Here is a 12,458-nt window from a genome sequence, read left to right as displayed (position 1 = left end):
ATGCTCCAGAATCTGAAACTTCTTGAGTGGCAACATGATGCTTAAAGGAAATGCTCAGTGGAGGATTTTGGATTTTTGGATTAGGGATGCTTCACTGGTAAGTTTAATGCAAATGTTTCAAAAATCTGAAAATATCAGAAGTCAAAACTGCTTCTGATTTTAAGCATTTTGGATAAGGGATAGTCAGCCTGTATTTGATGTATCTCTAGAGAGTGTGAAATCTTAGGCAGTTCAAAGTCATGTTGTTTTAACTACTTCTTACCATTTGTTGGTTGGGCCTCTTCAACCATTGTGATCTAATCACTTAGTTCTATATGTTGTTGAATTCAAGTATTGAGCCCTTATGATGAATGAGCAAGACTTTGGGCTGGCACATAAAGGACCTGCTCCTGGGGAGTTTGCATAAGTGTATTTTATTCACGAGATACACTTGTAAAAATATACATGATCGGCCATAGGTGGCCTCACAGTGTGTCTGTAGTAATACAGTTATTATATGATTCAAGGGAGTGAGAGGTGAGTCTGTTTCAAGGCAGGCTCCTGGGGGACAACCTGGGGAGGAAGGTTGAGCGTGCAGTGCTTTGGATGTGTGAAAGTAATGACTCTCAATAGTGTTTTGTATTATTTCAAAGTACTTCACATTGTTACATGCTTCCTGCCAGGTCCCATCTGCTTCTGTCAGTAGGTTGGCCATGTCCTCATTTCACGGATGAGGAAACTGGTCTCTAAACACGTGGCCTGGTGCAACAGAGATTTGGATCTCAATCGTATGTGTCAATCCCACTACACATTTTCTAGGAAGTGGTAGTGTGAACAAAAAAGCAGAAGAGGACAGACTGAGCTAGCACAGTGAGTTCTTTGGGATTGGGGAAAGGAAGGGTGAAAAAGTGCAGAAAGGGCTGAGGGCTTTGTACAGTGACAAGGTTTGTCTAGGTAAGTTGCGAGAGTACCCAGGAAGACCAAAACCCTCACAGGTAGGTGTGTGTGTGTGTGTGTGTGTGTGTGTGTGTGTGTGTGTGTGTGTGTAGAATCAGCTGTACTGAGGAATAGCTGATGTATCCCCTGCATATATTTAGAATGTAGTTTGGTTAAGTTTCGATGTGTGTATACTTGTGAAACATCACCACAATCAAGAGAATGATGAACATTATTCATGACCCTGAAAAATCTCCTCCTGCCCCCCAAAAGGGCTTTTCTTAAAAACATTTTTTCAAGTGGTAAGTTTGAAGAATAAAAAAAACTTTTATGTACCTGTTACCCAGATTCACCAGTTTTTGACATTTTGGTAATTTGCTTGCATCCTTTCCTATGTATATACGTATACATGTGTGTGTGTATATATTTATATGTACATACATTTGCGTGCACACACATGGTTCCCCTGCCAACCCAGTCAAGAGTAGCTTTTATGAGTGGTGCAGCTGTATTCCTTAATGCTTCAATGTGTATTTCCAAATTAAAAGAATAGTTTCTTATGGATCTGTAATACAGCTATCAAATTCAGGAAAGTTGTTAATACAATATTTTTTATTTTATGTTCCAGTTTTGTCAGTTTTCTATTCATGTCCTTAATAGCAAGGACATTTTTCTCCACGTACAGAATCCAGTCCAGGCTTATTCAGTACATTTGAGTGTTCCTTTCTTGAGTTGCCTTTGATTTAAAAATTTCCTCAGACTTTCATGCCATCGACACCTTGGAAGAAACCAGACCAACTGTTTTTATAGTGTCCAAGGGTTTTGAGCAGGTGGGTGAATGTGATGTATCTGGGCTTGGGAAGGATGAACAGTTGTGAGTGAGGTGGATACAGGTGGTGGAGAGGAAGTTGGAGGCAATGGCCTTGTGCTCTGATTCCCACAGGCTAAGGTTGGTAGAAGCTGTGGTTGTAGGGGAATTATTGGTAAAATTGCTTAGACATGGATGGACATGGAAAAAAGCAGAGGTGATTGCAGGGTCCTAATGCTTGTGTTCTGGAAAATTAAAGAAAGAAAGCGCAGGGAGCTATAAAGATAAAACCGGGAAAGGGCTGTTTTACATCCAGGAATTGTTATGCATTCGTTTCTTCTTTCTGTGCACTATGACACCCCTGAGCGTAACGACTTAGAAAAAAGGTTGTGAAATTTTAGGCATTTGGGACCCAGTGGCCAAATTGAAAATCAGTGCATGAAGGGTAGTTGCCAATAAAGTCACCCTCGGGTGCTTGTTCATAGCTTTAGATAGAGGAAAGTTTGTCTTCTACCTTTAGGAATTGAGACTGGTATCATCGGGGTAGAGTATGGTGGGCCTCATTAGGGAAGTTCACGGGCCTGTGTCTCTGTAAGTGAAACATGCATCTTTCCCCAATGAGAGAGCATGTGGAGACATTGACTTGAAGGAAAGGTTGGTGGAACCTATCGTCTTTGTTATGTAGCCTGGTCATCTTTCTGTAGGTGTGTAACAGTTTACTAAGTGCAAGGAGTTACCTCTGAATCTTCTATATAAGAAAAAAAATCGTATTTAGTAACATGCAGTAACCTCTGGAATGCAAAAATGGATTTATACTTTCTTTTACTAAATCTGAGTAGAGAGCATTTCAGAGTGTGGGACATAAGTTGTCTCAACAGTAGGACAGCTTTAGAAGGCAGTAGGCTTTCCGTGTTGTAGACTGTTTATCACTTGCATTAAAGCATCATAACTGCCCGAGACCAGCGCTGTTACTTGGTTGCTTTGTCAGGAGACTTGTGAATAATTGAACCCTTTAAAGTTTTTATGATATTTTGAGAAGTGACATTAGTTAAAAATATATCCTGTTACCAGAAGGTCTGCTGGCTAGGATTGTTATTCTGTTGTTCTATTTAAATAGGATATGTCATATAGCAGACATTTTCTGAAATAGCCTTAGGTTTGAAAATGAAAAGTAAGGCTCGGCATGGTGGTTCACGCCTGTAATCTCAGCACGTAGGGAGTCCGAGGTGGGAGGATTGCTTGATCCCAAGAGTTCAAGACCAGCCTGGGCAACATAGCAGGACTTGTCTCACAAAATAAAATAGAAAGTAGTGAAGACAAAGATGACTTTCTCTCCTAGTCCTTGGTTGGGGACCTGGTTCATAATTTAAAACTCTCATTTTAATTTGAGACTCCATAAGATAGGAATTGATAAACTGTACTGCCTTGGACTGCTTTTGAAAATGTTAAGTGCTGAGGCCTGCCTTCACATGGTAAGAGGAAGGTCATTACATATCATATGCCACGGTTTCCTTTGATTTATTCCTAAAATATTTTAAAGTGCTTATTGCTGTATATAAAATTATAAGATCATATAATCACCACCCCCCCCCGGGAAAATTAAACTGTCTTTTTTTTTAAAGTGAAAGCAGGTTTAAAGCATGGGAATGAAGAATGGTCACTCCTAGGCAGAGCAGCCTAGACTCTCTTTTTGAGTCTAAGCTAATGGAGAATGGAGTATTATTAAAAAAAAACTGTTTTATAGCAGAATTTTCTACCAGGCCACATACGAATTTTCTACTCTTTCTGTCTTGAGTATTTACAGTGGGAAATTGTGGACACTTACACTGAGCAATGCTTAGAATTTGCTGGGCTTTCTGAAAAGTAATCCATCAGCATTGGAAACCACAAGTAGTTTAAAATTGTTGACACCCATATTTATTTTTATTTTCTTTAGGTGGAGAAAGAGACCCTTGAGTTAGAGTTTTTGGATGATGAATTTAGTACTTAATCATTAGTATATTTGTACATGTCGTATTCTAGGTCATAATAAATAACTTAGCAACATGCCACATTTATGGTAGTTAGATAATGCTTTTGTTTCCTCTTTTTCCCCACTTTGAATCCAAATTAATATAACATGTTCATTTGTGTTTTTCTTAATTCAGTGCGGTAATTTCATTGCATTAAAGCTTTAAGCCTTTTTGTCTTCACTGATAATCCACTTAATCTCTCACAATAAAAAGTACTTTCATTTCTACTGATTTACATTTATCCAATCAAAACTTTATATATTACTAGACTTTCTGTTACTTTTGCCTAGCATCCAAAACCGTGTTTTATGATTGGTTGGCAAAGAGCTATAGAAAACAGATTTTAATATGCAGTGTATATTGTTAAATTTTCTATCTAATGGATTGCCAGAAATATTTGTGTTATAGACATAAAAACTATATGCATAATTTCCAGTGAAACAGTTATTTTCATTACTTGAAATACTCATTGAAAGTTGTGATTGCATGTTCCATTACATGCTTATCAAAAACGATTCTAGGTTGAGGGAGTGGGTGATTCCACATACTTTCAAAATTTCCAAAAAATAATTTGAGTGGACTCGATAAACTTTGAAAAGTATTAAATTCGTATGCTGTGTCATCTGCCACCCCCGTCCCTCCCTTCCTCAAGTTCCCTGGCCAGCCACCATTTAATTTATGATGAGATGAATACTCTGGCCCTGGGATTCCCACCTCGCCCCCTCTAGTCAGAGTGCTGTTGATATGAATCAGAACTGATTCAGAATCTGTTATAAGTGATAGGTGCAAGCACAATTTTTAGATGTTACAACACAAAGCATTGCTGCAATTTCTGGGTAACTTTTCATGAAACTCCTGTAGTGTACCATATTTCTCTTTGCTCTTAGGAACTTCCTGAATGATTTCTTTTTAAAGCAATATTAGTTTTTAACAGCTTTGATCATATTCCCGGCCTGTTTTCTGTTGATGGTACTATCAGGCGTTGATATGGTAATAGTTCCCAGGTGCATGAAATCTTAGGAATTGGGGCTAAGCCACATAGCCCCTTTTGGCTGTTTCTGTACCTAGGGTTTGTTTATCTCCAGAGAGTAGGAATCTTTTATTTCTTATTTTTATTCATTGAGACAGTCTCACTCTGTCATCCTGACTGGAGTACAGCTCACTACAGCCTCAAACTCCTGGGCTCAAGCTGTCCTCCCACCTCAGCTTCCCAAGCAGTGGGACTACAAGCATGTGCCACCAAGCCTGGCTAATAAAAAAAAAAAAAAAAAATTTTTTTTTAAAGAGGTGACATCTCACCTTGTTACCTGGGCTGTTCTCAAACTTCTCCTGTCACAGCTTCCCAGATTGTTGGGACTACAGGCATGAGCCACCATTGCCTGGCCTGAGAAACTTCTTGACCGTGTTTCCTAGAACCGGACCCCATCCTCGTTATGGGATGTGCTCTGATTTATCAGTGTCCTTCTTAAGGTGTGTTAATAAGGGACTCACCTAGTTCTCTAAATACAGTGTGGCCAGTTCTCAGGGTACTGAGACTTTATTTTCCTGTGATCTGGAAATTGTACGTTGGTTCATGCAGCCTAAGACCACCATACCTTTTTCAGAGCTTGTCACTTACGGTGTGGTTCCTATGGCACAGTCAGCGAACATTTCTGTGGCTGCTTCCAAACACATTTCCCTTATTAAAAAGAAAAACAAAAAGGATTTTTAAGCTCAGCCTTCTAACTTGTCAGTGTAATTTAATGCTATTGTTGACTTTATTGGCTATTTTATTTCTTGTTGTTGGCAAGTTTACTGATCTGTCTTCTGGGTTGTCATGTGATACACACAGACGTAAATGCAGAGGAGAAAAGTTGATTTTCCTAATAGTCAGCAAGAGTAATAACTAGTGCCCCACATGGTTCCCCGTGTCACTTTTGGAAAAAAAGCCTTTGTTCATAGAGCAGCCTACCAATGGATAAATGTTTTATGGCCTGGAGAGAAATGCATCTCAATAGAATTAATGGCTGTATTATTTTTTAGAAGCCAATTTTGTTTTTCTTTCCCCTTTAACTGTTACTTTATTTATTTTTTAAAAAACGTTCCTATCGGAGAACCTAGAGAAAGGTGAATAAATGCAAATCAGGTGATTTTGTTTTGACTTAGTGATAACTTGGATAAAGGAATTGATTCTGCTGAGAATTTGGCTGTATAAGTGTGTTGCCATAGCAGACTTGCAGTCATAAAGTGACTGGCATGGGCTTAAACCTTTGAATCACACTCTGGAAGCAGATAATACCCTTAAGGAATCTCTTGTCTGGAGTTGTTTCTTACTTAGAGAGCAGGCCACTCTTCTTCCTCCATGTTTGCTTATATCCCTGGTAATTCTTAGGGAATGGACAAAATAGGAGTAAACGTTGAAAATAATTTTTAGGGGATTGGAATCTGAGGAATAATGATAAAAAACAGTTTCACTTCGAAAAACCAGGTTATGCCAGGCTTAGAGCCGTGTACTTTCTGTTTATGATTTCTTTCATCGTCATGACAAGCCTGAAGCAAGTTGTTATTAGCCCCATTTACACCATTGCCTGATGGAATGGTGGAGCAGGCAGAAGGCGTGGTGATTTTGTTTGGATTTTCTTTGGCTTGGGAAAGATACATTTGCCTTTTGCCAGAAAAGAAACTCCTTCAGCAAGCTAGCACTTCAAAGTTGATGTCTCAGAATGTCGTGGAGATGCAGCCAGTTCACTTGAAGGTAGTGGTGGTTGTAAAATAAACATCCCCTCTTTAAGTGTAGCTCTTCCAGCAGTTGTGAAATCTGAGATTTTTTGTTTGTTTTAATGTTTATTGGTAGAATTAGATAATCAATGCATACTTTGCATTTATATAAACTCTGCATTCTCTTAAAGGTGTTTGTTCTGTTTTCATTGGAAATTTTTAGCCTCCAAGTGAACTTGACATATTATCTATGCAATTGATTCTTTATGGATATTTTTTTTAGGTTTTAAAACTAAATTTGAGAAATCATGCATATTGTATACTTTATTTAATAATCGAAAGAATTGTTTGCATTTTCAAAAAAGTTACGAAAAGGCTGAACACAAGTTAAATAACCTATATGTCCTAAATTTTCCATTAACTGAATAAATACTTGTTCAGTATTATATATTTCTTGCTGTCTAATAAGTCAGATTGTCAGATGCTTCAATAAATTGCTTTGAAATTATATCTGAATCCCCTCTCTCTGAGATGATCTTGCCAATATTAAATACTGTGCCATATGCAGTGTTAGCCCAAAAACTTAAATAAGAACTAAACTTCTAGACTGAATATTTTAACCTTAAAATTATATACCTATATATGCATATATGGTATGCTGTATATTTATATTTCAGGTAACATATATATAGCAAACATTCAGCCAAATACTCTTTCATGAAAAGATACTGTTCTTAAAATAAAAAGTTGATGAAAAGCTTGTTTAGACACAAATGTCTAGACATAAGTACTAAGCCTAGAAACTTGAGAGTAAAGTCTGCTGTGCTATTAGGAAAAAGATTGGTTTTTAACCTACTGAATTGTGCAGATACAAAAGTGCTTAGCATGACACAATGGCCAAAATAAAAACATTTTAGAGGTTATTTGGTTCTAGCAATGTTAACTATTTTGTGTTTCTGGATAATTTAACATTCGTATTTTAAATTTTATATAAATTTCCTTTTTAACACGTTTTAAAAACCACACAAAAAACAGTTCAAACTATATGTAATTTGTTCTTTTTCATCCTAGTTAGCTTATCACAACTCAGCAAAACAATACTTGGACATTCAGTTTTTCTAAAATACAGTATCTGGGTAGATTCCATCACTTTACCATTATTGGTCCCTAAAACAGTCAGATAGATCAGGACAAGTGAAATTCTCTGAGAGCCATCGGTCAGTACAGTGAACATTAAATTTATGCAGGCAAGATAATTGCCCGAGCTTGTTTTCATTTACTTAGTCACTTACACAAACACTACAGATTTTACCTAGTTCACTATCAATACTGTTATGCTCTAGTGCTGGGCGGAAGGAATGTCAATCTGCTCTTTGGTTAAATCATGTGTTTGGCTGGGCATGGTGGCTCGTGCTTGTAATCCTAGCACTTTGGGAGGCCAAGACGGGCGGATCACCTGAGGTCAAGAGTTCAAGACCAGCCTGGCCAACATAGTGAAACCCCAACTCTACTAAATTACAAAAATTACCCAAGCATGATAGTGGGTTCCTGTAATCCCGGCTACTTGGGAGGCTGAGATGGGAGAATAGCTTGAGCCGGGGAGACAGTGGTTGCAGTGAGCCGGGATCAATCGTTTGAATTTCACAACTGCCTGCCACCCCCTGTCAGTGTTTCAGGTATGAGACTGCGTGGTCTCATTTTCACCATGCATTTCAGTGCTGTCTCCTTGGGCCTGTCTGTCTTGAGAGGAGCCTTCCCTGTCCTGGCTGCTGTCATTAACTGTACCTACGTTACTCAGTTTTGAGTGCATCTCTGGGGAATGCTGACCATTTCTCTGAAGCTCTGACTTAGAGAACCAGAGCTTCTCTCTAATGGTTGAACCCTTCATTAGAGAACTAGGTTCTCCAAACCCCATCGTAATATGCCTTAAAATTTACCGAAGAGCAGGCACTGATGATGGCTCAACAAGCTTATTCTCAGAAATCCTAGGAAGAGGAACTGTTATGGTACCCAATATAGGTTTGAATACATGACTGCTCTAAACGAGAAATGGTTCCACAAAAGCCCCCACTATTGCCTTTGTTAATAGTGACTCTGTTTTCTGCTAGCCCTACTCTGGATGAGTTCTATTTGCAATACTAACCTGATCTCTATTTTCTCCTGGATGGATCCTTCTCACTTGAAGGTCCAGTGTGATTGTTGGATGTTGCTGTACAGCAGTTGAGGATCTGCTGGATTCCTCTTCTTCTGCTATTCTTGGCACAAATCTTGAATTAGAGAATGGGGTATATGTAGTACCTGTGTCTGCTCTATCTCGCTGTAGAGTTACACCTCTCTGCTAACAGATCTTCTGGTTGTTTGCTGTACTGGTCCACTTTCCCTTTGTGAATTATGATGAACAGTGCCGCTCTGTCTCTGAATTGGTGAACGGCTTTGGCTACTGACAGTAGATCTTACTGGCTCTAATCTTTGGTTTGTATTTCTCACTGTAACATTAGTTCCAGCCCCATTTTCCTAAAGCGTGCCCCTCCCTTGGCCTGAGTTCACTACCACTTGATTGGTTTGTGTGACTACTGAAATTAGTACGTGAAGCACTAGCCCTAGGAATGCCAGCTGTTCCCCCAATTCTATTTCTTAACGTTCCCAATGTTGAGAAAGATCCTTCAGCTGGATTTTGTCCCCTTGAAGCCAGCCTAGTCCTTGAAATGTTGGAACTCGAAGTGGACAAAATGGGAACCAAACTCGGAGAGCTGTGAGTCAGTCGAACGGCTCTCCAAAGTGTTGGAACTACTACCATGAAATTCACTGAGGTTTGGCTTCTCGTTCGCCTGGCCACAGGACTAGTTGACCTTCGTTGCCTGTTTATAGTGTGATCTCTGTTACTCTCTGAAAGTGGAATGTCTGTAGATTCTCCAGGAATTTCAGATCTTCTATTTTCATGATTTATGCAGATTTCCAAACTAAACCGAAATTCTCCACTGTTCAGGTTTGTTCGACTCATAGTCCTCCAAGTTTGATTCCCATTTTGTCTACTTCGAGTTGCATTTCCGGTGCCCCGAAAGGTGATCAACTATTTTAGAAGAGAATCTTCATTTCAACTTTCTCTAGGGACTTCTGAGTCTCTGTGATTTGTTCCATTTTTCAAGTCAGGCTGAGAAGCTAGTTGCTCCCTGACCCCCATCTAACTGCTGTTGCAGTCTTCTGATGTCATTTCTCCAGGAGTGACAAAAAGATTATGGTCTCTCATAAGCCGATACTCCATCTTTGAGTTCATTAATCAGCTGATAATACGCTTCTTCTCTGTGGAGACACTCTTGCTGCCATCTTCTCCCATTTTCACAGCGATTATCGTCTTGAGATAAGGTTTCTTCACCGCCACCATCCCATCTAGAGCTAGACTTCCTCAGCCTCCTGGCTTTCTTATTTTCCTTTCAACAGGTTTTAACATATGCCATGGTATCCATCCTTCAATTATTTGTGTCTTTTTTGAGAGCTTCCCATCTCTTCCCAACTCAAATCCAGACCTGCTGGTCTTCAGGGTTCTTTTTTTTTTTTTAAGACGGAGTTTCGCTCTTGTTACCCAGGCTGGAGTGCAATGGCGTGATCTCGGCTCACCACAACCTCCACCTTCTGGGTTCAGGCAATTCTCCTGCCTCAGCCTCCTGAATAGCTGGGATTACAGGCACGCGCCACCGTGCCCAGCTAATTTTTGTATTTTCAGTAGAGACGGGGTTTCACCATGTTGACCAGGATGGTCTCCATCTCTTGACCTCGTGATCCACCCGCCTCGGCCTCCCAAAGTGCTGGGATTACAGGCGTGAGCCACCGCGCCCGGCCAGGGTTCTTAAACTACGGTACTGTTCTCGGTTTCATTACTCTGCCATTCAATAAAATGGCAGTTATTGTCCTCTCTGCTCTCATCACTTGGCTTAGCCAAATCATCCACCAGAATATCATCCTGTTCTGTGGAACAGTTCTTGGGAACTTGGAATAAGAAAGATGAGTGGGTATTTTAGTATGAATTGGTGGTATTCTACATGTACATTTAAAGTTTTCAGGGCTGGGTGCCCTGGCTCATGCCTGTAATGCTGGCTTTTGGAGGGGAGGATGGGGTAAGATGGGCAGATCTCTTGAGTCCAAGAGTTTGCGACTAGCCTGGACAACATGGTGAAACCCCGGCGCTACAAAAATTAGCAGGGTGTGTGGCGTGTGCCTGTGTCGCAGCTACTCCGGAGGAGGTGGGAGGATCACTTGAGCCTGGGAGGCGGAGTTGCAGTAAGCCGAGATTGCACCACTGCGCTCTAGCCTGGGTAAGAGAGCCAGGACCTTGTCTTTAAAAAAAAAAGTTTTCAGGTCTTGTACTACTCTAGAGGAATATCTAAAATGGCAGATGATGTAAGTTTGGCAGGCGTGTCACATGTTGGTTTCTGTTTTGCCAGTGAACGCATCAGGTCTGAGGACTTCTCCTTTGCTTGTTTCTGATCACCTGAGGCTTGCGCTTCAGAGCTTTTCCTTGTCTTCAGAGAATGTCCGGTGTAATACATCTCACCTGTCGTATTACAGACAATGTGTAGAACACTTAATGCTTTCATTGGTTATGGATTGCTGAAATTCAAAAGGAAATACCAAGTTAGAGGTTAGTTTTTGCTTTCTTCTTATTTATTGTTCAATGTGGTTACTTAAATATTGTTTCCTATTTTCAGGTCATTCTCCCCTCCCCCAACATATTTGGTATTCTTTCTATCCACGTGCTCCTTTACCCAAATACAGTTAGGAGAGGAGTGCTGCCTACCGAGGCTTGTGTACTGTGGCTCTGTGCCTTTAGTAGATGGGACTGAGTTCCTTTTCTGGCTCTCAGATACTGGAGACATATTACCTGGTCACAAGAACGTGAGTTCTGTGATTTCCCACCCTTCTCTCTTTAGTTGTAAACATTTCTTAGTAACCTTTCACCTTAGTGGTCAGGGATAGATTGTTCCCTAAACTGTCATTTCTCTTCTGTCATCCCATTAGAAATCATGTAGAAATTAATACTTTTGTATTATATTTAAAAATATCTGTTCAGTTATTTCTTTGTTGAGTGACTTGGATCTAGAGGGGCAGGTGTGGGGAGGTTTTGTATGTATTTGCATATTTGCATAAAGATTCTAAAGCCGGAGAGCTTTCTATTGAAAAAGGAGCCCTGGGAAGCTCACTGGAGGTGAGTTGCAATAGAGCCTTGTTTCCTGGTTCCTTGCTCCTTTCTCCATCTGTCCCTTTTGCTCTGGCTCCCAATCTAGACTGCCACGTAGTGCCAGTTTTTCTTTTCATTCCTTGGTCTGCTTCAGGTCTTAATTTTATTTGTTCCTTCTTTCCTCCACACCCCTTGCAGCCAGCCTCACAGATCAACTCTGTCCTAAGCAGAGAAACACAGCTTCATCTTCTTCTTGTATTTCAGTCTTGTTCTGCCCCATGGTAGCTTCTAGTACCTTCAGCAATAAATGCAATTGCTCATCATGGCCTTTTTAAGCCACTCCTGCTGCTGCTACCTGTGAGTGTACCCATGGGCTTCTCATTCTTCTCCACATGCATTTGGCCCTCCACTGTCCCTCCTCTGAAATCCTTTTTCCCGACTTCATTAGATGAGCATCGTCTCATCCTTCACACTCAATTCGTCTACAGAACTTTTCAGAGTCTATGTTTTAGTTCTTGTCTTTTCAGTTTTTTCTCTCTCCTTCATACATCTTTAAACATTAGCCCCTCTGCAGTGTTCTCTGACTTAATTTTTTGTTGTGTGTTAGGGTGTTTTGCATTTTAATTTTTTTTGTTTAAAAAATCCTCTGCCAGGCGCGGTGGCTCACGCCTATAATCCCAGCACTTTGGGAGGCGGAGACGGGTGGATCACAAGGTCAAGAAATCAAGACCATCCAGGTCAACATGGTAAAACCCCATCTCTACTAAAAATACAAAAATTAGCTGTGTATGGTGGCGTGTGCCTGTAGTCCCAGCTACTTGTGAGGCTGAGGCAGGAGAATTGCCTGAACCCA

General features: G+C 40.3%; 1 protein-coding gene and 1 pseudogene across 1 annotated transcript in view; one reads left to right on the top strand and one right to left on the bottom strand.

Annotated features, from left to right (window-relative positions):
* Positions 1 to 12,458, top strand: part of FOXO1 (forkhead box O1) — a 107,428-nt gene that overhangs the window by 36,287 nt on the left and 58,683 nt on the right. The gene's annotated exons all lie outside the window — the stretch shown is intronic.
* Positions 8,583 to 12,069, bottom strand: LOC144582918 (uncharacterized; annotated as a pseudogene).

Source organism: Callithrix jacchus, chromosome 5 (assembly GCF_049354715.1).
Source record: "Callithrix jacchus isolate 240 chromosome 5, calJac240_pri, whole genome shotgun sequence".
Classification (NCBI taxonomy): Eukaryota; Metazoa; Chordata; class Mammalia; order Primates; family Cebidae; genus Callithrix; species Callithrix jacchus.
Note: the sequence above shows the minus strand (reverse complement) of the source record. Positions and strands in the feature narration are given on the sequence as shown.